Here is a 23209-nt window from a genome sequence, read left to right as displayed (position 1 = left end):
CCCCTGTCCACCACACGCCCTGAAGAGCGTCTCCTAAGCTACAACGGCATGGATGATAGTGCGGTGCACCCATAAACTTTGGGTTGGGAAGGTTAGGGAGGGATGGGTATTGAGGAAAACGTTCAATCTATAATGTACAATTTTTATGTTGGAAAAGCACCTTAAAAAGCGCTACAATGTTTATTTTGTTTATACTTTTTCTTGCCACCCACAGGCTCCCTAAACCTGAGGCAACTGCCTTGTCGTATGATTTACTGGACTGGAATACAGTTAGGGGCGTCGTAATCAATTGTTTTGCAATACTTGCAAACTCCTAATCGAAACAAGATTGGCAAAAAAGTAGCTAGCAAATAAACCAAAACTCCTGCAGTTTGCACTAAACATGATTTTGGGTTTCATGCTCAAAATTATAACTTATGAATGTTTTTGTATGATGTAGGAAAGATATCCTTTGGAAGGAATATTTTTACCATTTTCAGGTGGTTTTACTGTTCTCTAGAATTTGCTCAGTTGTCATTAAGAATTGTGTGAAAGTGAGTTTCACGGAGTGTACGATCCTAAATATTCTAATGAATTTCGTTTCACAATCTATTTTATTGCCATAAACCTTTCTGAAATCTTTTGGTTTTTCCAGATAGTGGTTATCGAGCAGAAATCCATCATCTGTCCTGGTTACAATGCAGTACTGCACAGTCACACCTGTATTGAAGAAGTTGAAATTATAGTAAGTCAACATATATTAACTGGATTGTTGTATACCTTCATGTGCTTATCAGTGTGGACATCACATAGCAGTAATTTTCTTTTTGCATTTTCCACTGTGCCGATCTTTTATATGTTTTGAATCCACTGCTGTACTTTGCCCCTAGGTGTAAAGCATGAGCAGCCCATTGATTATCTTCGAATTTAGGGCAAAAGCTTGCCATTAACCCGCTCACTCAACGCTAAAGATAATTTTAAATAAAATGGTGTACATAATTCAGCGGAACTCAGTCTGCCTTTACTGATAGACCCCTGTCCTGTTGTCCATTTAATGTATCGTACCTTTTGAGAGCATGCATCATTAATGTGTTTAATATGGGCTATAGAAGTACAATGCAAACAAAGGTACTATATCAACATGTAAAGCCATGGTGGTGTTGGAAGTTCCCCTGCTTACCACGTGTGGTGACTTATTGCCACTATGACACCTATGGCTCTCACTGGGTCCGTCTCCTTTTAATCTTCACCAGGGTTCATTGACTAGCATACCAAACAAGAGAAAAATTGAGTGCTACATTCTTTAACTTTGTACCCTTCAGGCCAAACCCACATTCCTCGGAAAAGAACATCTCTGAGCATGGTGCCTTTAATTATCTGTCTAGGAGCTGCACCTGCCTTGTCTGAGCGGGGCTTAAAAATAATAATGCTGCTCCTTATTTGTCACTCTAGCACAGGGTACTCCTTAAATGGCCCACAGACTGTGTGGTCCGCCAAACCTTGTCCATGTTTCCCCTACTTACACATAGCCTGTTTCTGTTTACTCAAATGGCTCCAGACTATCAGGAAGGTATGAGGTAACATTGACGTGCTTTTGAGCTTCTAGAGACTTGGGGGACCACGTCACATAGTAGTTATAATGTGCTTTTGAAGAGCTTCAGCACTGAAGTGTCCTTTCACACTCTTAGGAACCAAAGATTCTAATAAGAAGGAACCGGCAGAAGTGACCCTCAGTCGTCAGGAAGGGACAGCACTAAAGCCTTTGCATAAGTCAAATTGAGTTAATAAACTGGTGCCCTACACTTTATGAAGCAAATTAAGAGTTAAATATTTAACAGTATGTTAAAAAAAAAAAAAAAATAAGGAAGGAGTCTAACTTTATGACTTATGGAAAAAGAAAAATTGATGGACAGAATGCAGAACAATGTCATACATTCTCCCAAGTACAAAGCTCTGGGCCTATAGCCTTCGTTTTTTTGCTCACCATGCAGTCCAGTTTGGACCCAGCCATATGCAAATCAGTCTTGACCCTGTGCCTCATGGGAACAGTCCAGCCCGAACTGCCAGGCCAGGTCCTCCCTGGACTGGAAACAAGCATCCTTGGACCAGTTTCGGGCTTTCAGCCCTCATCAGCCAGGATAGCTGGACTCCAGTGGCATGGAGAGCACGGGACCCACGTCTGGGCATACCCGTCCCACTTGGGGTGACAAATGCAAAAAGACTGATTTGCATATGGCCAGGTCTAAACTGGGGTGGCATGGTGAGCAAAAGAATGATGGATTTAATCCATATCTCTTGACTGGGGTGAATGTTTTGATTTGTTCTGCATTCCGTCCATCAATTGTCTGTCTTTAACTCTGACTTGGCTGACTAATTTTCCGTCCCAGATTGTTGTGCTTGAAGTTTGATATTTCTACACAGCTTTTTGTAACCATAATGCACTCCAAGACAACAGACCGAATTTCAATCTAAATAGTAAAAAAATGTGCATAAGTTGATGTGTAACACTTCAGTTGCAGTTCTGTGGTTATCGAGCGCTATTAACTAATATCCCTATGTCTTTGAACCAGTTCATGGTACTTGTTTTATTGAATGCTAAATGGAAAGCAGAGCCTGTTTGAGGCCAGATGTACAGAGACATTTTGTGATTGCCAATCACAGGATCTATGGCCTCAAAATGAAATTTTTCTATGTATAAAACCCATTTTGTGATCCTTTCCAAATCCCCATTAGGAGGGGTGGAGGTTGACCATGGTCCTTATGATTAGTGGGGGTGGTTGGGTTGGGGGTAGTTCCGGGTATGGGTTTTGGGGGGGGGGGGTGGGAGGGGCTTGGGGTGGGGGGGGCGGCACAAAAGGTTATAAAAAAAAGATTGTGGTCAGTTTGCAATGGTGGCACTTTTGTTAAGTCTGGTCTCAATCCAGACAATTGGCACTTTACAATTTTTTTTTTCTCCCAAACAAGGAATCCAAAATTATACAGCCAAATCTTAAGAACTTACCAGCAGGCTAATGGCGCAATTTAAGGTTCGAATAGTATCCTGGAATATTTGTGGGTTGAATGACGGGAAAAAGAGTGCGCTATTTTTCAAGATAGTGCAGGCTTTGCACATAGATATGATCTGCTTACAAGAAACGCATGTTTCATGGAATGACCGAGGTTTTTTGTGTATTCCAGGATTTGATCTAGTGGGTTGTTCTCACCAATCATTTAAGACTAGGGGGGTTGCTATTCAGCTGCGGCGCGGGGTTGGCTTATGTAGGAGGACTAGCCAGGATAATGCGGGATGGTGGGCTATTTCAGAGATAGTAATAAATGGCAAGCCTTTCACAATCTGTACGGTTTACGGCCCTAATTCAGATGACCCTGAAGTATTGCATTATTTGAATGTAGAGCTAGCATTATATTCTCACCCTTTGCTGCTGTGTGGGGATTTGAATATTAATTTGTCTGCTAGCTTTGATCTGACTGCGGCTCAATCATATGTGGGTAAGAAGCCTAGAGTTCTCAGGGCATTAAGGGCTCTGGTCCAGGAACATTTTTTGATTGATTCTTGGTTTCACCATAACCGTTAGCAGGATGGCTTTACATATTATTCGGCACGTCATAATAAAATGGCTTGCCTTGATTTTTTTCTGTCTGAGCAGTTGATAGGCTTTCCCAGTTGGCGGGGGGCCTAAATAAAGTTTTTAAAAGATCGAACTATAAACCAGTATCTCCTGCTTTGGAGATTTTTTGTCGGCAGGCCAGAGCAGCTGTAATTTATGGGGCAGATTTGTGGGGACATAAGCAATTAGAGACCCTCACTAAGGTTGAGCAGTCGTTTTTAAGAATACTCGTGGGGCTCCCCTCTAGCACGCCTTTGATTCCCCTGAGACTTGATCTTGGTTTAGTCTCAATTGAGGAGATTGTAAGTGCCAGACCAATCCTCTAATGGAAAAGGTTGTGGTCGGTCCCTGAACTGGCCTCATATAGAGCTGAATTTGTCGAAATCTGGCCTCTCCTCAAATCTAAAAAGATCCCTTGGCTCCAACATATTAAAGCAGCTAGTGTCTCTCTAAGACTCCCGGAACTTTGGGTAACCCCGGAAAATTTCTGTGCCGGGCTAACTAAGAAAGAACTTTCTTCACTGATATGTACAAGGAACTCTCAAACACTTTTGAGCTCCACAACAGTGGGCAGGTTGACTTCGGAGTTCCTCTCAGTTAAATCTGATTCAAAATTTGAGGAATTCATGGATCAATTTGAACCCCCGCTTGTACGAAAAATTATACATTCAGTTAAGAAACGGTACCCTACCGGTTAGATCCTTTTCAGCTAAGTGGCAGACGCAGAATCAGGAAACTTGCCCTGCATGCAACTATAAAATGGAAACTGTTTCACACGTGCTGTTCTTCTGCCCTGCCTACTCTGTAATTAGAAAATGTTGGCTGATTCCCATTTGTAGGAATTTGGGATTTCGTCATTTTAATCGGGCTGCTAGGTCTTTAATATACGACACTCGCCCCCCTACTGTTTTTTCAGTATCTCGCTACTTGCATGGCATGTGGCGAAGGAGACAAACTTTTTTTTAATTAATTTTCGTACCTATTCCTCTTTCATGATAACTTGTTGTTTAATTCCTTTTTAAAATTTTTATCCTTATTTATTGTCTTATTGTGTTTGTTGATGTACCTATGTGCACTTTTATGGTCTCACGGCCGAAAATAAAGTTATCACTGACTGGCATTATTTGAATGTAGAGCTAGCATTATATTCTCACCCTTTGCTGCTGTGTGGGGATTTGAATATTAATTTGTCTGCTAGCTTTGATCTGACTGCGGCTCAATCATATGTGGGTAAGAAGCCTAGAGTTCTCAGGGCATTAAGGGCTCTGGTCCAGGAACATTTTTTGATTGATTCTTGGTTTCACCATAACCGTTAGCAGGATGGCTTTACATATTATTCGGCACGTCATAATAAAATGGCTCGCCTGGATTATTTTTTTCTGTCTGAGCATCTTCTATCTTAGTCTACCCCAGGATACTTTCTGATCACAACCCTTTGGTCATAGAATGTTTTATCCCAAATTCGTCCCCGAGCTCAAGGGCGTGGACATTTGAGCGGAAACTTTTGTTAGAACAACCCTATGTTGATCATATCAGGATATGGTTGGAGGATTTTTTTTATTTCAATGTTGGGTCAGCCTCAGATTTGGTGGTTTGGGACACTTTTAAGGCTGCTGTGAGAGGTGAAACAAAGTTTTTCATCTCATCGGCGTAAATCTGCTCACCAGCAAGTAATCCGACGTTTGGCTGAACTCAGTGAAGCTGAATTCTCATTAATAGATGCGATTAAGGAGGGACAGGACACTAACTACAGCCAGGCAATGATTGCCAAAATTAGGTCATCCCTGCTGGAGTTTCAGTCAAGATCTAGCGGCTAAATTTTTGCAATATCGCTCTGAGATGTTTGAGTTGGGGGAACAATCGGGCAGGGTTTTGGCCAAGCGGCTTCAACAGAAGAGTCTGGCTAACAGTGTCTTGAGGGTGAACAACGCCCAGGGACAGGTTATGGAAACACATGAAGGAGTTTTAGGGGTGTTTCATCAATTTTATAGAGACCTCTATAATGGTGATGCTATAGGTGAACCAGGCTTGTCCCAGCAGATGGCTCTATATTTGTCAGGAATCCCATCGACTCAACTTTCGGTTCGGCAGAATGAAATTCTTGCTGCCCCTATAGAATGGGAGGAGGTTGACCTTGCAATCAAGTCCTTGGCCAATGGCAAAGCAGCTGGCTTGGACGCCATCCCGCTGGAATTCTATAAAAAATTCTTGCACAAGATTCGTCTGTTTTTTTTATCTGTACTTGGAGCAGCACAAGAGGGCTCTATACCTGAATCATGGTGCTATACCAATATTATTTTCTTTAAGAAAAAAGATAAATCAGAGCTAGACCCGTCTTCATACCGGCCAATTTCACTTATTAATTCAGATAATAAAATATTTTCAAAAATACTAGCCTCCAGACTGTCGGCTGTAATTGCCCCTTTGGTATCACTACGCCAGCATGGATTTATACCCGGGAGGGACAATGCTAATCATATTTCTCGCGTAGTGGCACTTTTGGACTGGGCCCAGGCCACTGAGTCATCTGTTGGGGCGATCCTGTTGGACGCCGAGAAGGCGTTTGACAGTGTCTCCCGGGCCTTTTTGTGGAGGGTAATGAAGTGGAAGGGATTTAGTCCGGAATATATTTCAGCAGTGCAATCTTTATATATTTTCCCCAAAGCAGTAGTGTCAGTGGCTGGGCTGTCCTCAAAGGCATTCGGTATAAGGAGGGGTACCCGCCAAGGCTGTCCATGCTCCCCCTTGCTTTTCGCTTTGTATATTGAACCTTTTATAAGCTTAATAGAGAGAGCCCAAGACATATTGCCAGTTACGGTCAATCTTATTGATTATAAGGTGTTGGCCTATGCTGACGACATTGTTGTTTTGACTGCGGAGGTGGCGTCAGCATTCCCTGCTATAATAGCCTTAGCAGATCAATTCGGGAAGCTCTCTGGCTATAAACTTAACACATCCAAAACCCAGGTAATTCAATCCGCAACAATGCCTATCTCAGCCGCCCCAATAGTACAGGCTGCTACTTATTTAGGGATTAATATCACCCCACAGGTAGATCTTATACCGGAATTGAATATCTTACCCATGATTAGTTCAGTTAATTTATTGTTAACTCGTTTGGATAATTTACATCTGTCATTATATGGCAGGTGCAATGTTCTTAAAATGCTAATCCTTCCCAAATTTCTATATCTGTTTAACACTATCCCTTTGGAATTTTCTCAACAAAGCTTAGTCAAAGCAGATTCAATATGCAATAGGTTTTTGTGGGGCTATCGTCGTCCACGTAGGGCGGCAAAGTGGATGTGCTTACCCCGGCAAAGGGAAGGTTGGGCGGTGCCCAATCTTTTATATTATTTTTGGTCCTCCATAATACAGCATTTTGGACTACCACTGTTTGGGGATGTTGCCGGGCCACCATTGTCATGCAGGCCCTCAATCTTCGAAATAGGATTAGGTGAAAATGCAAGGGGGATTTTATTGCGAGTACTGGAACCTAGCTATTACAAGAAAACTAAGTTCAAGGTGGCATGGTCTATGTTTTCAGTATGGCGGAAGGTTCGTCGAAAGTGGGCGATTTCTAACCTGAATTATTATACCCCTTTTTCAGCTTGGTCTTTACTCCCAGTATTTCGGGATCAGGTTACTTTTAAATGGACTGAAAGAGGATTGGCAAAGCTGGGTGATTTGGGACAGGACGGCTGTTTGGCATCTTTTTCCTGGCTTAAGGATAGGTATCGGCTTAGCACCCAAGATTTCTTTAAATATTTGCAACTCCGGAGTTTCATAGATAAATTGAAGGTCATTCCAAAGGTGCTATTCGACAAGATTACATTGCTGGAGCTAATCTCTAGACTTTCGAAAATAGGGGTAATTTAACAACATCTACTTTTTAGCCTACCAGATGATATTGCAGCGCACACGTGTAAATTAGAGGCCAAGTTGGGGGTTACCGGTCTGGATTTACCAGAAGCTCTTGCACTGGCCGGGAGCGTCTTAATTTCTGGGAGTTTGCGGTCTCAGTGTTATATGGCCATGTATGACTTGTATTACACTCCGGCCAAGATTTCTAAGTGGGGGGGGTAACGGCCTAAACGGTTGCCCCAGATGTGGGCTTTTGGCTGCAAATGATGTCCACATGTTTTTTGAATGCATAAAACTCTGGCCTTTTTTGGGTGAGGTTGAGCAATTTATCAACCTAAGGCTTCAGATACCTGTTACACTCTCCCCTGAATTGGTGATTTGTGGGCTTGAAAGCATTATGCTTTACGAAAGATCTCAACATACCTCAGCTTTAGTGTTAATCGCAATGGCTATGGTTCGCCTTTGTATAACCTCGGACTGGATTAGTCCTGAGGCTCCCACATTCTTTAATTGGAGGGCAAGGATGCTGTCCTTGCATAACATAGAGACTGCCGTGTGGGAAAGATGGGGTAAATGTAGACTCGACTATGGTAAAAAGATTTGGACCCCTTTTGAAGATTGGTTAGCCCAATAGGGGCTTAGCGCTGTTATTGATTTAATGTAAAAAAATTGTAACTGCCTGACTTATACTTTAATGTTTGATTTACAAAGACTACATGCGTCTCAGGGAAAGACGTCCTCACGTTAGCACTCAAATGCGGAAAATAACGCTGTTTGAAAATGATACGAACAATGTAGCTTGATTCTTTGCTTGTTTTAATTCATATTCGTTTCATATGACTAATCCAGTAGTATGATGCTGCTCATACTGACAAAAGTGGGTTCAGACCACAAAATTGGTTCATTGAATTATATCCATTGTTTTAACAAGCCATTTTATCCAAATATCCCCGATGCATTTCGGGACTTGCCCTTCGTCAGGGGGAATTCTACAAAAGAAAATAAAGGAGGACATAAGGCTGGAGTCCAGGATGTATGCAGACATAAGTAAGACGGTAGACGCTTAGATAGCCGTGGTGTCTATGCTATATAAAAATGGTGAACTAAATATCAGCGTGCTAAAAATAGGAGAACACGAACTGTATTACGATGGTGAGCTTGTGACCACAGAGAAATACCGGTGAATCCGTGTCGGTTAGATACGTATGGGAGAAGGGGACTTAGTGTTAGCGCTCGTGGGGTCAATAAAGTTAAAAAAGTAAAACCAGTGCGTTCCGAGAAGCCCAATCGCGGAAACTTTAAAACCCGTGGTGTTAAACAGAGCGTGATATTCAAAGAGTGGGAAAAGTTTAGAAAAATGACAGAAACGAACGATTTAGTTTACCTGAATGGCGCCGTGGATGTAGGTGTGTTGGAACCTCGTCCGAATGGGTGAAAACATGCAACATCAATCCCGGAACTTAATATCGTGAACCCGGAAGTAGTGAACCGAGTGAAACGCGTAAACAAGTCATGTGGCTAAATGAAGCTGGAAGAAAGACTAGCGTGCGTATAAGAGTAACCAGAAATGCAAGCTGGAATGATAGTATACGATAAAACAATAAAGAAAGATAAAAGAGGAAAATAAAAGGAAAACAATTTCAACAATTAGATGAGAGGGGTAAAAAACGTGTAGTAGGAGAAAGGAATGTCATTGGGAAATAGGATCATATAATTAACCAAAAGGATGCAGACATTATTACATGAGGAGATAATTACAGAAAACAACTAAATTCAAAGCGTTCATTAAGACCATACGGGTAAACAGAGTTCAGTCTATTTATCCAAAAGAGTTCACGCTGTAACAGAAAGGCTCCATTATCTTTCCCTCTTTGGATCTTGACTTGTTCTAGGATCAAAAATCTCAACTGACTGCAATTATGATTATTTTCCATGAAATGTCTTGCAACAGTAGATTTCATGTTTGTTCGAATATTACTTTTGTGCTCTATGAGCCTGGTTTTCATTTTTCTTTCCGTTTTGCCCACGTACGGGAGTCCGCATGGGCATTTCAGTAAATACACTATGTTGCTGCTGTCACAAGTAGCTGTAACTCTAAGTTTAATAGGTGTTCCTTTAGAGGGATGCATGAGTGTCGTACCCTTAATGATGTTGTTGCAGCCACCACAATTTAAGCAAGGGATAGTTCCTTTGTGTATTATCTCGGAATCCGGAGGGCTCTTGTTTAGAAGTTGCTGTAAATTTTGTGTTCTTTGGTAAGCAAAAATTGGTAATTCATCAAAAATACCTTTGAAGTCAGGTTCCGATTGTAATAGCGGCCAAAATTTACGAATAGTTGTTTTGATTTTATGGCTTTGTTTTGAGAATTTGGACACAAAGACTGATCGTGCATCTTTCGTAGCTTTGGGAATTTGAGTTTGTAATAGAGCTGTACGATTTTTTGTTTCTGCTCTTTTGACAGCTTCTTGTAAAATGGGATCAGGGTAAGCTCTCTTCTTGAATTTGTCAATCAGTAAGCGGCTCTGTTCTTGATAGATCTCTTGCGTAGATGAAATGCGTTTAATCCTCAGAAGTTGAGAATATGGAAGATGTTTTTTCAATGATTTTTGATGAAAACTTGAGAAATGTAATAGGTTGTTACGATCAGTAGATTTGGTGAATACTGATGTGATTAGCTGGTGGTTGCGTATAGTGATGTCAACATCCAGAAAAGTAATGTGATTGCAATCGATTTCATGGGTGAATTGAATGCGTTCATTGATGGTATTGAGTTGTGTTATCTGTGTTAGTAATTCCGTCTGGGTACCTTTCCAAATTAGGAAAATGTCATCGATGTATCTGTGAAACATCAATAAATTTTTGGACCAAGACTCTTGGGTTAAGATGTAATCCAGCTCAAAGCGATGCATGAACAGATTAGCGTATGCTGGAGCAGCACAATTTCCCATTGATGTTCCGGAGAGTTGTGTAGTAGTTGTTGTTCCACACGAAGTAACTATGGTATAAGGTGAAATGTATGAGTTCGAGTAGAAAAACTTTCAATTCTTCCTCCATGTCGGTATCAATCAAGAAAGATTCAATTGCCTGTATCCCTAGATTGTGCGGGATAGAAGTGTACAAGGACTTGACGTCTATGGTACATAGAAGAAGCTGATCATGATCTTGAGCCTTTATGTGATTGAGTTTAGTAAGGAAGTCAGTGGTATCTTTCAAGTATGTAGACATTGATTGAACAAGAGGTTGCAAATGTTTGTCAATATATTTTCCAATGGGTTCATGGATGGAATTTCTGGTACTGACAATGGGTCTGAATGGCGGTTTTTCCAGGTTTTTATGAATCTTCGGTATCATGTATAGATACGGAACATTAGGGTTTTCTATAATAAGAAAACGTTTGTCTCTGTCATTAATGGTGCCTAGGTGTAGTGCTTTATTAATGATAGTCAATAGAATAAGGGAAAATTCCGTTGTAGGGTCTGACGTCAATCTTAAATAGGTATTTTGGTCGCTTACGTGGGTTTCCACGTTTTCCGTGTAGAAAAAAGTATCCAATATAACAAGAGCACCGCCTTTGTCCGCCTTGCAAAATGTGATGTCATTGTCCATTGATAGTTGTTTGATGATATTTCGTTCACTTAAAGACAAATTACTGGATTTCGATTGTTTTTCCAAAAATAAATTGGTTAACTCTTTTCCTACGATTAATTCAAAGTTATCAAGAACTTTATGACTTGTAGGAGCCATAAATTTACTGTTTACCCGTATGGTCTTAATGAACGCTTTGAATTTAGTTGTTTTCTGTAATTATCTCCTCATGTAATAATGTCTGCATCCTTTTGGTTAATTATATGATCCTATTTCCCAATGACATTCCTTTCTCCTACTACACGTTTTTTACCCCTCTCATCTAATTGTTGAAATTGTTTTCCTTTTATTTTCCGCTTTTATCTTTCTTTATTGTTTTATCGTATACTATCATTCCAGCTTGCATTTCTGGTTACTCTTATACGCACGCTAGTCTTTCTTCCAGCTTCATTTAGCCACATGACTTGTTTACGCGTTTCACTCGGTTCACTACTTCCGGGTTCACGATATTAAGTTCCGGGATTGATGTTGCATGTTTTCACCCATTCGGACGAGGTTCCAACACACATACATCCACGGCGCCATTCAGGTAAACTAAATCGTTCGTTTCTGTCATTTTTCTAAACTTTTCCCACTCTTTGAATATCACGCTCTGTTTAACACCACGGGTTTTAAAGTTTCCGCGATTGGGCTTCTCGGAACGCACTGGTTTTACTTTTTTAACTTTATTGACCCCACGAGCTCTAACACTAAGTCCCCTTCTCCCCTACGTATTTAACCGACACGGATTCACCGGTATTTCTCTGTGGTCACAAGCTCACCACGTAATACAGTTCGTGTTCTCCTATTTTTAGCACGCTGATATTTAGTTCACCATTTTTATATAGCATAGACACCACGGCTATCTAAGCGTCTACCGTCTTACTTATGTCTGCATACATCCTGGACTCCAGCCTTATGTCCTCCTTTATTTTCTTTTGTAGAATTCCCCCTGACGAAGGGCAAGTCCCGAAATGCATCGGGGATATTTGGATAAAATGGCTTGTTAAAACAATGGATATAATTCAATGAACCAATTTTGTGGTCTGAACCCACTTTTGTCAGTATGAGCAGCATCATACTACTGGATTAGTCATATGAAACGAATATGAATTAAAACAAGTAAAGAATCAAGCTACATTGTTCGTATAATTTTCAAACAGCGGTTTTTTCTGCATTTGAGTGCTAACGTGAGGACGTCTTTCCCTGAGACGCATGTAGACATTGTTCATTCACACCTCAACGATTAGGAGGTGGTCTCACCAGCACCAGAGTTTGTTACACAAGGATTACTTGAACTACCATGATCTATCTGAGTGCAACCGTTCCAAATCTTTATTGATTTACAAAGACACCATGTTAATTGTACATTCATATGTTACATATATGCGAGCAAGCTTTATTAATAAAAAAAAAAGAGGGGTGGAGGTTGAAAGGTGTGGCCCCTCCAAATTGCAAGTAGCAGTGGTATGTGTTAGTGGTTTGCAATCACAATTTCAGCTGAAACCATTTATCAGTTACCAACACCTCATATTAGATGCTAATGGGATTGGCACATGTGAAAGTGTGCCATTGGAACACCTTCCACTTAATAAAGCCGGTCATCAGCTTGCTACAACCCCACCAGACACCACCATTGCCAATGTTTTCCCATATGGGAAAGTACTGAAAAGCAGTACAGTTACTTTTTGTGGGAGAAAGGGGGGTATACATAAAGTTTTCTGTTTGAGCATGCAAAAATGGTTGTGATCTACTGTTTTTTTGGAGGTCACCATGCCTTTGTAGCAACTAATCGGAAGGGTTTGGTAAATAGCAACCTATCTAGTTAATATTCTTTCGGAAGATCATTCTGTGAGACAACCCCACCTTCTCACCCCTGTCGTTTAAAGGGAGTGTGCCATTTACATCCATTTTCTGTGGTTAGTTTTTAGTATGTCCGCGACGGTCACATGAGAGGATGGGTTTAAAAAAAAAGGCTTTTGGTTCTGCAGCTTCAAATTATCCATAACTTCAAATCTTTGGAGGTAGTTCTGATGAGGAGGCAGAGTGACTGTCCCTTTGTCATGAAACCTTGTTGACTGCCTCTTCCAAAATCTTTACTTGGTGTCTAGTGCCAGCATTTTTTTAGTGAAATGGTAAAAGTCAGGATTGGATGTCAGATCTCCTAGTGCTATGGCTAAAACCTGCCCACTGGACCACAGCTAAGAGAAGGGGGTTATGATTTCAGTCTTTCTCCTTCATTTGCCCAACTCATTAAGGGGCCCATTAAGGTGTGTGGGTGGGGGGGGGGGGGGGGGGTTTATTAGTGTTTTTTTTTTTAATGGCACTCACTATCTTGACTCTGTTTCCAATCCAGTGTTTGCAGAGATTGTGCAGCTTTTCTCATAGTCCAGGTTTACTATGTTTTTACAGTATTGTAGTTTTAAGTTGTTGCCAACTGCCACTTTGGCTGACAAGGAGAAGATTCTCATGTGTGGCTGTAGACATGCTTGCTCTGAATACTCCTGCCAGCTAGTGTTGTGCTCAGACTGTTGCAACTTTTTCTTCTAAGAAGTCTTTTGAGCCACAAGGTATCGGTGACTCCTCCTGTATTAGTGAACATGCATGGGCACCAACTCCTTTGTTGGATTGCTATTCTCTGCCATCATGTTAGACTATATCAACATTACTCTCGATTTTATGGATACTTAAGTTCATGGTCCTGGGCCCGATTTTTCTTCCCATGGCTTAGAATATTCCGACTTACAAAGTTCTATTTCCTCTGGAGCTGCATCACTGGTAATATTCGAATACTGGAGCTCCCAGCCTTCAGGGCACCCACCCTTCGGGCCACTTTACAGACTCCAGAGAATGAAGCTGCATAGACTATGATGAAATGAACACCCATCAAGAAATTCCCTGTGCCAACAGGGCATTACTGGTACCCCTGTGCCAACCTCCAAAGTGTCTGTAACCTGTGGCTATCCTCAGAGCGCCGTACCCTCTGCGACTCCTGCTCGACTTTCAAGAGACCCTTTGGCAGCAGATAGACATTGGTCCCACAAAAAACTGTACTGCTTGTCTGCCAAGGCGCCAACATCTGCTTTGAAGCAGACTCTGAGCCGAAGAGAAGGAAAACCACTCTGATGTACTGGCTGTTCAGTCCAGCCTGGAGCTCATTGTACTCAAGCATTTCCTCTTCAACTTCCTCCGCTTTTCGACCCAGATGAATCTAAGCCGCTGACCTCGCACCAAGTCTATGCCAAAACACAAGATTACGGTGTACACTTAGACTATTAAAACGCAAAAGCAGTTGCATACTAAGGGAGAGCACCATCCGTTGGGGGGGGGGTTGTCTGGAATCTAGCCCTGTGTGCAAACCACTGCTTGCTGCCTCTAGGCCGCTGCAGACCTGTCTCCGGTCAGCACTTAAGCAAGTTGTCTGAATAGAGATTGGGTCCTGCCCAGTTCCACATTGTATCTGAAAGCACATCTCGACACTGCAACGTCCAAGCATACAGTTCCTTTGATGCCGAAAACACAATTGAAGCAAAATCATGGTCTGTTCAAAGACCATCCACGACTGACTCAGCCGAGAAGCCCGTCCTCTAGAAGATCTGATGGACTGTCAATGGCCGGGAGCAATGCATTCAGCCACCCCCGCACTTGAAAGATCCCTGCACCTCCAGAAAGACTTTACCTATTAAGTGGGGACACTCCCAACCAGACACTCCTCTACAGCTGATGCCTGTTAAGTGGACAAAGTGCAAGACTGCCAGCCCTTCACCTCTCTGGCACCACCACCTTCTGTGACTTCCCCCACAGGGCTCACCGGAATGTTACTCTGACTCTGGTTATTCTCGTCCCTACTCTCCAAAAGAGGATTAACAGTCTTTCTTTTCCTAGGCTATTCTGACCTCAAGTGTCCCGGGGTAAGTCTTCTCACCAGACAATACCACTGCAAATCACGGTGCTCTCCAGGGTGCAGCTGCCTGTCACAAGGTAGACACGCATGTTACATTGGAGGAGGACTATTTTCCGGAGGAGACGCTGTCAAGAACCAAAAACACCCACTAGTTTCTTCCTGTGCTAAAGGGAATGGTCTAATCTGCTCCAGAAATTTTCAGTTGTGAAACCCAAGATGTAACACCCAGGATTGGGGGGCGTGGCTAAGATGGCCGCCGAGACGGACGCGTCTTGCTGAGGCTCCGAGATCGGGCTTTCACCTCGCCTGCTCTCGTTGAGTCTAGAGGAACCTCACTAACATCTGGAACTGCCCTGAGGCACGGGGAGACCGGTGCCGACGACCAGGTGGTGGACCAGACCATGGGTGCCAGGAAACCGACTAATGCGGGGGTTGATATGAAGAGGAAGTGCCGATCGTAAAATGGCGCCAGCCCGGCCCCGCCGCAACCGCTGAAAAACTACGGGCGAGATGTCAGAGCGCCGGAGGTGGTGATCCAGCGACTCCGCGGGGATTGTCCGGCTGCCCTGGGAGTGGATTGCACGGAGGGGGGGCAATACAGTAGCGGACCACGGGTACCAACGTTACGTGAGTGCCGGTGAGCCCCCCCTAACCCTCCCCCGTGTGGAGGACATTTGAGGCGAGCCGGGGCATCTACGGAGAAGAGGCGTGCTAAGGAGAGACCCGGAGAGGGGTGTCGCGGCTGCCGGCATCGACCTGCGAGGGCTGCCACCACTGTCGGGCCGGCGCGGCTGTGTGGCGAACTGCAGGAGACCAAGAGGCAAACTCATTGCGGGACCCTGGAAGGAGGCCGAGGTACTTAAGACTGAGTGCGGCGCCGTGGGGGGGGAGGGGGTGGGGGGACTCCAGCGTGAGGAGGCTTCCGGTGGCTGCGGGGACGTTTGCCTGACCTTAACATGGCGGCCTGTGACACCCCGGTGTAGCGACCTGGGCGGAGGAGCGGCGAGGCCTTGGAGTGTCGCGCACCAGTTTCTAGGACCCGGAGGTGCTACCCCGGCATCGCTTACACGGCGGCGACCCCCAGGGGTTTGGCTGGAGTGCGGGTGAGACGTCGAGAGACCCGTGAGCCACTGACACCGACTCGGTCTCCCTGAAGGGGCATAGCCGACCCGGTGGAAGAGTCTGTCCTGGGGACACAGAGAGGGGACCTTGCCGCCGACAAGGGGGGACTGGCGACGGCCTGGTGGGCGAGCGAGGCCGGTGACCTCCACCGCTCGAACGGCCGCTCTACCCTCCGCAACCCCGCCTGCCCCACAGGCGATACGGCCCAGCAGCAGTGACTGGTGACGAGGCGTCGCAGCGGAGCGCCGGAGGGCCCAAGGCCGGTCACGACCACACCTTGCTCTGCTACAGCGCCCGCTCCACGCCTGCGGGAGCCCTCCCAGTGGACGTCATGGGCAAGTCTAGGGCAGTGCTGTCGACCCCCGGGGCAGCATCAGGAGTCCTGCCCGGTGCGCGTGGAGGGGCCCCAGTGGCCGCAGGATCGAGTGGGGAGCCATCCTTGTCGACCAAACTGGATCAGGTCCTGGCGGCGATTGAGCAGTCGCGACTCATCAGCTGGGTGCCCTAACTACGGACGTCAGTCTCTTCCGCGATGACCACCGTAAACTAGCGGATAGAGTCACGGACAACGCAAAAGCGGTCGCCGACATCCAACCTATGGTGGAAACGCACCGGGACTCGATGCACGCTTTGATGGGTCGCATGTCCACCATGGAAGAACGCGTCGACCTGGAGGGGCGGTCGCGACGCTGCAACATTCGCGTGCTAGGGCTACCGGAGGGAATCGAACGAGCTGATGCGGTGGAGTACATTGAAACCTGGACTAAATCGTTCACCCCTAGTGACGACCGCACAGCATACTTCTCTGTTGAGAGGGCGCACCGCGTCCCGGCTCGCTGGCCGCAGCCGGGAGCTCCGCCTCGCCCAATGCTGGCCAAATTCCTCCACTTCAGGGACCGGGATGCGGTACTTCGGGCGGCTCGGCAGGCATGCCCGCTCCGAGTCGAGAATAAAACTATCATCATCTTTCCCGACTACTCACGTGCAGTCCAACGTCAAAGGGCGTCCTTTCTGGAGGTGAAACGGCGCCTCAGGGAAGAAAAAATACAGTACTCTCTCCTATTCCCGGCCTGCCTGAAGATCATCCACGGCAGTGTTACCCACTTCTTTACAACACCTGAGGAGGTGCACGACTGGGCAGACCAGAACTGTACTGTGGGCCGGCGGACTGGGCGCCCTCAGGAACAACGCGTGAGCGCTGGGGGGCCCAGGAGGCAGCGCTCACGGAGACTACACCGCCCAGGTACCCCCGCAGGGCCGTCACACACTTTGGGGTCCCCGGACTTGGAGCAGATAGTCCAGGAACGACGCCAGGCCTTAAAAGCGGCGGCGGGCCTTTGCCCGGCTTCCCCGGCAACGGACTTGGAGCGTGCCCCCCATGTCTTCACGTCAGAGGAGGAGGAGGAGGACAGTGAGGCGACAGTCTGGAGTGGACTCGGGGGCTCTGCCTTCGGTCACCCCGCGAACGGCAGACGACCTGATATGACTGGCTCCTTATAGCGTGCCGTACACTCACAGAATGGGGAGATAATCTCCGCCCCGTACATTTGCTGGCCCAGCGCTCCTGGCGTTCTCCCCACCCCGCCCCCCCCCCCGCTGCCTCGGGCATCCTCATCCCCAGAAGCGCTTAAATTGCCCAGCGGCTAGCCATAGATAACGCGCATAGCTCCCCCTTCAATAATAGGTTAATGCTCTCGTGCAATTCGGGAGTCAGTTTGGACATATCGCACTTGGCGATATGTCCCCCGCGTTGGGGCAAGTTGCATTCGCCTCACCCCAGTTTCCCCTTCCCACGCACACCTTCTGCACTATGTCCCAACCCACAAGCCGCTGAACTGCTGCACTGATGCGCTGGAACCGCGGGTGCGGGGTGGATGGATCAGGGCCGGGTGCCCCTGGGGGACCTGGCTGACTCGTCCTGCGACATGCACTAGACACACGCACTGATGGCACACGCTGGTAAAACCACAATTCTTACACTGAATGTGCGAGGTATGCATACGGCACGCAAGCGATACTCCATATACGCATACATCAAGCGTCACCAGGCACAAATTGCATTCCTGCAGGAGACACACCTAACGGCGGGAGAGGTGACAATTGCGTAGACGCTGGCGGGGAACCATCTATGCCACAACTTATTCAGCATTCGCCCGCGGTGCCCTCATATGGGTGTGCCCGGGAGTCCCTTTTCAGGAATTATCACACGCAATAGACCCGGAGGGTCGCTATGCCCTATCACTCGGTCGGTTAGACAGCCAGACGGTATTACTAGGCAGCATCTATGGGCCGAACATTGATCAAACCAAATTCTGGGACACGCTATCCAACCCCTTAAGCACATACACACAGGTGCCGTGGATCTTGGGGGGGGCGATTACAACTGCGTACAAGACATAACCTTAGACAGATCCCACCCGCCCCTTCCAACATCCCCCATTGTAACGCAGGCAAAACGGTTCACAACCTGGATGCGCCATTGGTCTCTGGCGGATGCTTGGCGGACTCGGAACCCAACCGCTAAACTTTATTCGTTCCACTCCAGACCGCATAATCTTAGAGTGCGTCTGGACTGTTTACTTTGTTCCCCCACCATCCTCTCTACCGTTCTAGACGCTGACTACTTAGGTAGAACTATATCCGATCATGACGCCCACACGATAACACTGCAATGGCGCCCGCCGCATCCCCCTGTCCCTGCTTGGCGCCTCCCTAGGGACAGTCTTGAAGACCCGGTCTTCCGACAAACCTTGGCGGATCACATTAGTCATTATTTCCGGGAGAACACAGGCACGGCCAGTACGCGAGCGTTGGAATGGAATGCTTTTAAGGTCGTAATGCGTGGTAATTGCATTCGTCATATTGCGGGGGTCCGGCGGGTTCTGGAGGGGGACATTCAGCGGGCGGAAAGGGCACTGGCCGCGCTTACTAAGGAGACTGATCCAGATAAAGCCACACCGGCAGAGATAGCTAGTGTCGAGACTGCGTACTCAGCAGCGTTGGCAAGCATGCGCCGGTTTAATTTTGCGGCGTACGCTGCTAGGGCCCACAAAGAAGGCGACCGAGTGGGCACACTATTGGCGTGGCTCATTAAGCAGGATTCGAGCCTCCCGACCATCACGGCCATTCGTGATGCCCAGGGCACCCTGGTGTATTCGCAGGGTCAGATACTCAAGGCCTTTCAAAAGCATTACACGCACTTGTACACTAGCCCCCATCCCCCGGTATCGGATGAAGTCCTGGCTGAATTCCTGGATCGTATTCGGCTTCCCCGCATAGACCATGACACACGTCTAGACCTAGATCGCCCTCTCAAGGCGGCAGAGATTCGGCACGCTATGAAGGCGCTAGCCACCCACAAGGCCCCCGGCCTGGATGGCTTCCCACTTGAATTTTACCAGGCCTTTGCGTCCCAGTTAGTCCCTCAACTAGAATTACAGTTTCAGGCAGCTCTAGACACGGGGGTCCTACCTCACTCCATGCGCGAATCAGTTATAGTCTCCCTCCTTAAACCAGATAGAGACCCGCATCAGCTGGGCTCCTACCGACCCATAACCCTACTGTCAGCGGATTACAAAATTTACGGAAAGGCCCTGGCAGACGGGTACACCACGATCCTCCTGCGGCTTATCCATCCGGATCAGAGCGGATTCGTGCCTGGTAGGCACACATCTTATAATATCCGACGGTTGTTCCATGTGCAGGACCAGGTGCGGGAACGGTTCCCCCGGGCAGCGTGTCTGGTGCTGGACCTCGAAAAAGCGTTTGACACGCTCTCATGGGCCTATCTGTTTCAGGTCCTGCAACGCATGGGCTTAGGGCCCAAACTGCAGTCCTACGCTCAGCTACTCCTCGCCCAGTTCCAGAGCACGTATAGGCCCCCTCATTTCGGACTCCTTCCCGATCCAACGTGGTACCAGGCAGGGATGTCCGCTCTCCCCCCTGCTCTTCGCGTTGGCGATGGAACCGCTGGCGACCCTGTTGCTGGGGCATCCCGATAGGTGATTCTACCCACGCAGTATCACTGTACGCTGATGACGTACTCGTATATGTCCGGGACATTACGGCCGATTTGACCCCTATATCACGCATCCTGCATGATTTTGCGGAGGTGACGGGCCTTAGGGTGAATTGGGCCAAGTCCACTGTCTATCCCTTAACACAAGTCGTGCCCCAGGGTCCGATACGAATGGGGGACGTTGATATCTCGTGGAGCCCCCAAGCGGTTCGATATCTAGGCGTTAAGCTATATCATACGCCGCAAGATATCTATGAGGGGAATTACCGCACATTGATGGGTAGCATCCGATCCTTGGTCCATTTCTGGAAGGGTCTCCACTTGGCTGTCACGGGAAAGATAGCCGTCGCAAAAATGATCCTGGTCCCGCGCCTGCTTTACCTCTTCTCCAATCTTCCGTTGGTTCCCCCGCGATCCCTGTTCCGTGAGCTGGATACCCTGCTTGGGACCCTCATATGGGGCAACGGCCGCCGGCGTATAGCCCTGGCAAAATTGCAATTACCCCTTGACCAGGGTGGGTTAGCGGCTCCCTCATTCGAGGCGTATTTTCTTGCCGCCCAATTACAGTGGGTGTCACGTTGGACGGCAGGCTGGGCACGAGAGGAGCTGATCACTGAGACGGGGCGGATTCAAATCCCCACTGTCCATTGCATGCTGCTGCCAGGTGAAACGCCGCCGCTATCCCGGCCCCTCCAGGTCATGACAGCGCACGCCTGTCTGGCGCGTGTTCAACGACTTAGTCGGGATACTCCCCTGTACTCTCCGCTGCTGCCGTTGGTGGGGCTCCCCAGGGGTCAGGCGCATTACACAGATCAAATGCTGCAGGTGTGGAGGGATTATGCTGTGACAGAGGTGGGTATGCTGTTCTCCGGGGGAGGCTTGCAGACCTTCGATGCACTGGTCGGGGGCTTCGAGCTTCCCAGGGGGCAGTTCCTACGGCATAGGCAACTTCTCACGGACTGCCGCAGGCAGTGGCGTGTGATCGACACGGAACCCCCCACGCACCCGGTCATCCATGCGATACTGCAGATGGGGCCAGGCCGCCATCTTGTCACTACAAAGCTGTACGGACCCTGCGGAGTCCTATGCTGGCACCCCTCAGAACACTGGGAAAATGACTTCCAAAGGCCTCTACACGATAGGGAGTGGACCAGGGCCCTTGAATACACTAAAAAAGTGTCCCGCAATTACCGGTTTAAGAACATTCAGTTGCATATACTACACAGGGCGTATCTCACCCCCGAAAAGCTGCAGAAATATTTCCCTGACGGTGTGTTCGGTTGCCCCAGATGCCTGGAGCCCGCTGCCTCGTTTAAGCACATGTTTTGGGATTGTCCGACGCTTTATAGTTACTGGCACACGATTCATACTGCCCTTAAAACGGTTACGGGGTTACAGGACCTGGACACATGGGAGGCGTGTGCACTGGGTATCCATAGGCGACATAAACAGAAGGTAGAAAGGAGGTATGCTTTCCTGGTATTGCGCCTAGCCAAACGATGCATCGCTATGCATTGGATGACGCCGGGGGGGCCCCCCCTAGCGGAATGGGTGGGCGCAGTCACGAAGTGGGCTAAGGCAGAGGAAACAACACTCAGAACGGAGGAGGCCCGGGGATGCGCAAACACCCGATCTCCATGCCATGGGCCATGTTAATGCACGCTTTCGTGCAGTAAACAGCAGCTGTGGCGAGTTCAAGAATGATTGACCTCCCGGGGGCGCCTGCGACTCCGGAGCCCACCCCGGGAAATGCACAGGCAGCCCAAGCACCCGGTGACTCGCAGAGGCAGACAACATAGGTCCCACCGCCATGTCCCACATAGGCAATGATCGGTGCTCCTGCTTCCCCTGACTCCTCTCCCTCCCCCGCATTCGCGACCACCCCGATTTTGTCCCATACGATGGTCCAGCTCTCAGGCGCACAGCTACAAGTATTCATGGTCCGCGACATAGTGCACCCTTTTCCCTAGTTTATCTATCCCCAGTTAGTTGACGGTTAGTTAATGGCTGCAACCCTATAGCCTCTATGATGCACCTCACAGGGGATTACTCACACTGCACGGCCCCCAAGCGGCGCGGCGACCACTGCGCGCTCCAGTAGGGCATACCCAGATGTAGATCCCGGACACATGCCTGCAGCCCAACTCAGAGTAGAGGCGAGAAGCCAGAGGGCCCACGAGATTGAGACCGAAAGGGATGCGACTGGGCGCTCATGTTATGTAAGCCTATATGATAATAGCGCTATCGCCGGTGCCTAAGTGTGTAACTGTTTATAAATGCCAATAAAAATGTTTTTTACAAAAAAAAAAAAAAATGTAACACCCAGGATTGAGAAAGTTTAAACCTGCACCATCTGATCCCTTACACATCAGAGTCCATTTTCCCCTGGACTCCCTGGTGATTCCCTCGACTTGTAAGAGTAGCAGCCCAAGCCACAGTTCATGCTGCCTTTTGCTGATGTGTACCCTTACTAATGCTACTAGTAAAACTGTGACAGTTGGCGCCGCCACACACTGGTGCATCACCAATTCCATGGGTCTCCGGTCACGTACGTCTGGGATCAATGGGAAGAATTCAAGGCTTTGCTCTAAAATGTCTACGACCAGTATAGGGGATGGGGGGGGGGGGGGGGGGTGATCATGCAGGAGGAAACAGCCATCTTTAATGCCACCATACAGTGTGTTCGACTCAGCTGATGCCTTGGCTAGATGGGTAAACCTCTATCCCCTGCCACCACTCCTAGCTGCATATTTCTGGCTATAAGCCGGAGGTTCAGCAAAACCTCCTCAACCTGCCTTTTGATGGAGAGTAACTCTGGCTCGCAGGTTAAGATGTTGGAAAAAATAATACTGATACCGCTAAGTCCGTAGGAGCCCTTCAGATTCCACCAACCAAGTTTTTACTTTTGGAGGCAGCAATCAAACAGCGGTGGGAAAGCTATCTCCCCTGACCCAACAGTTTTAAGAGTGACCGTAGCAGGCCTATAACGAACAGAGGTTGGAGTTGCATATGGGGCACATTCTGGAGTAATTACTTCAGGAGCCGAGGCAACCGCCAAACATGGACTTGCATCATCCATCTACCTAGATG

At 47.4% G+C, this 23209-nt stretch overlaps 1 long non-coding RNA gene across 3 annotated transcripts in view; it reads left to right on the top strand.

The window, feature by feature from the left end:
- LOC146789769 (uncharacterized) overlaps nt 1-23209 on the top strand; it is a 310950-nt gene that overhangs the window by 181930 nt on the left and 105811 nt on the right. For all 3 annotated transcript variants that reach the window (XR_014970159.1, XR_014970157.1, XR_014970158.1), the window contains exon 6: nt 635-724. This is a non-coding gene — a long non-coding RNA (uncharacterized LOC146789769). The remainder of the gene's footprint in view (nt 1-634; nt 725-23209) is intronic.

The sequence above is a fragment of the Triturus cristatus genome, chromosome 10 (genome assembly GCF_964204655.1).
Source record: "Triturus cristatus chromosome 10, aTriCri1.1, whole genome shotgun sequence".
Classification (NCBI taxonomy): domain Eukaryota; kingdom Metazoa; phylum Chordata; class Amphibia; order Caudata; family Salamandridae; genus Triturus; species Triturus cristatus.
This window is presented reverse-complemented; position numbering and strand designations above follow the sequence as displayed.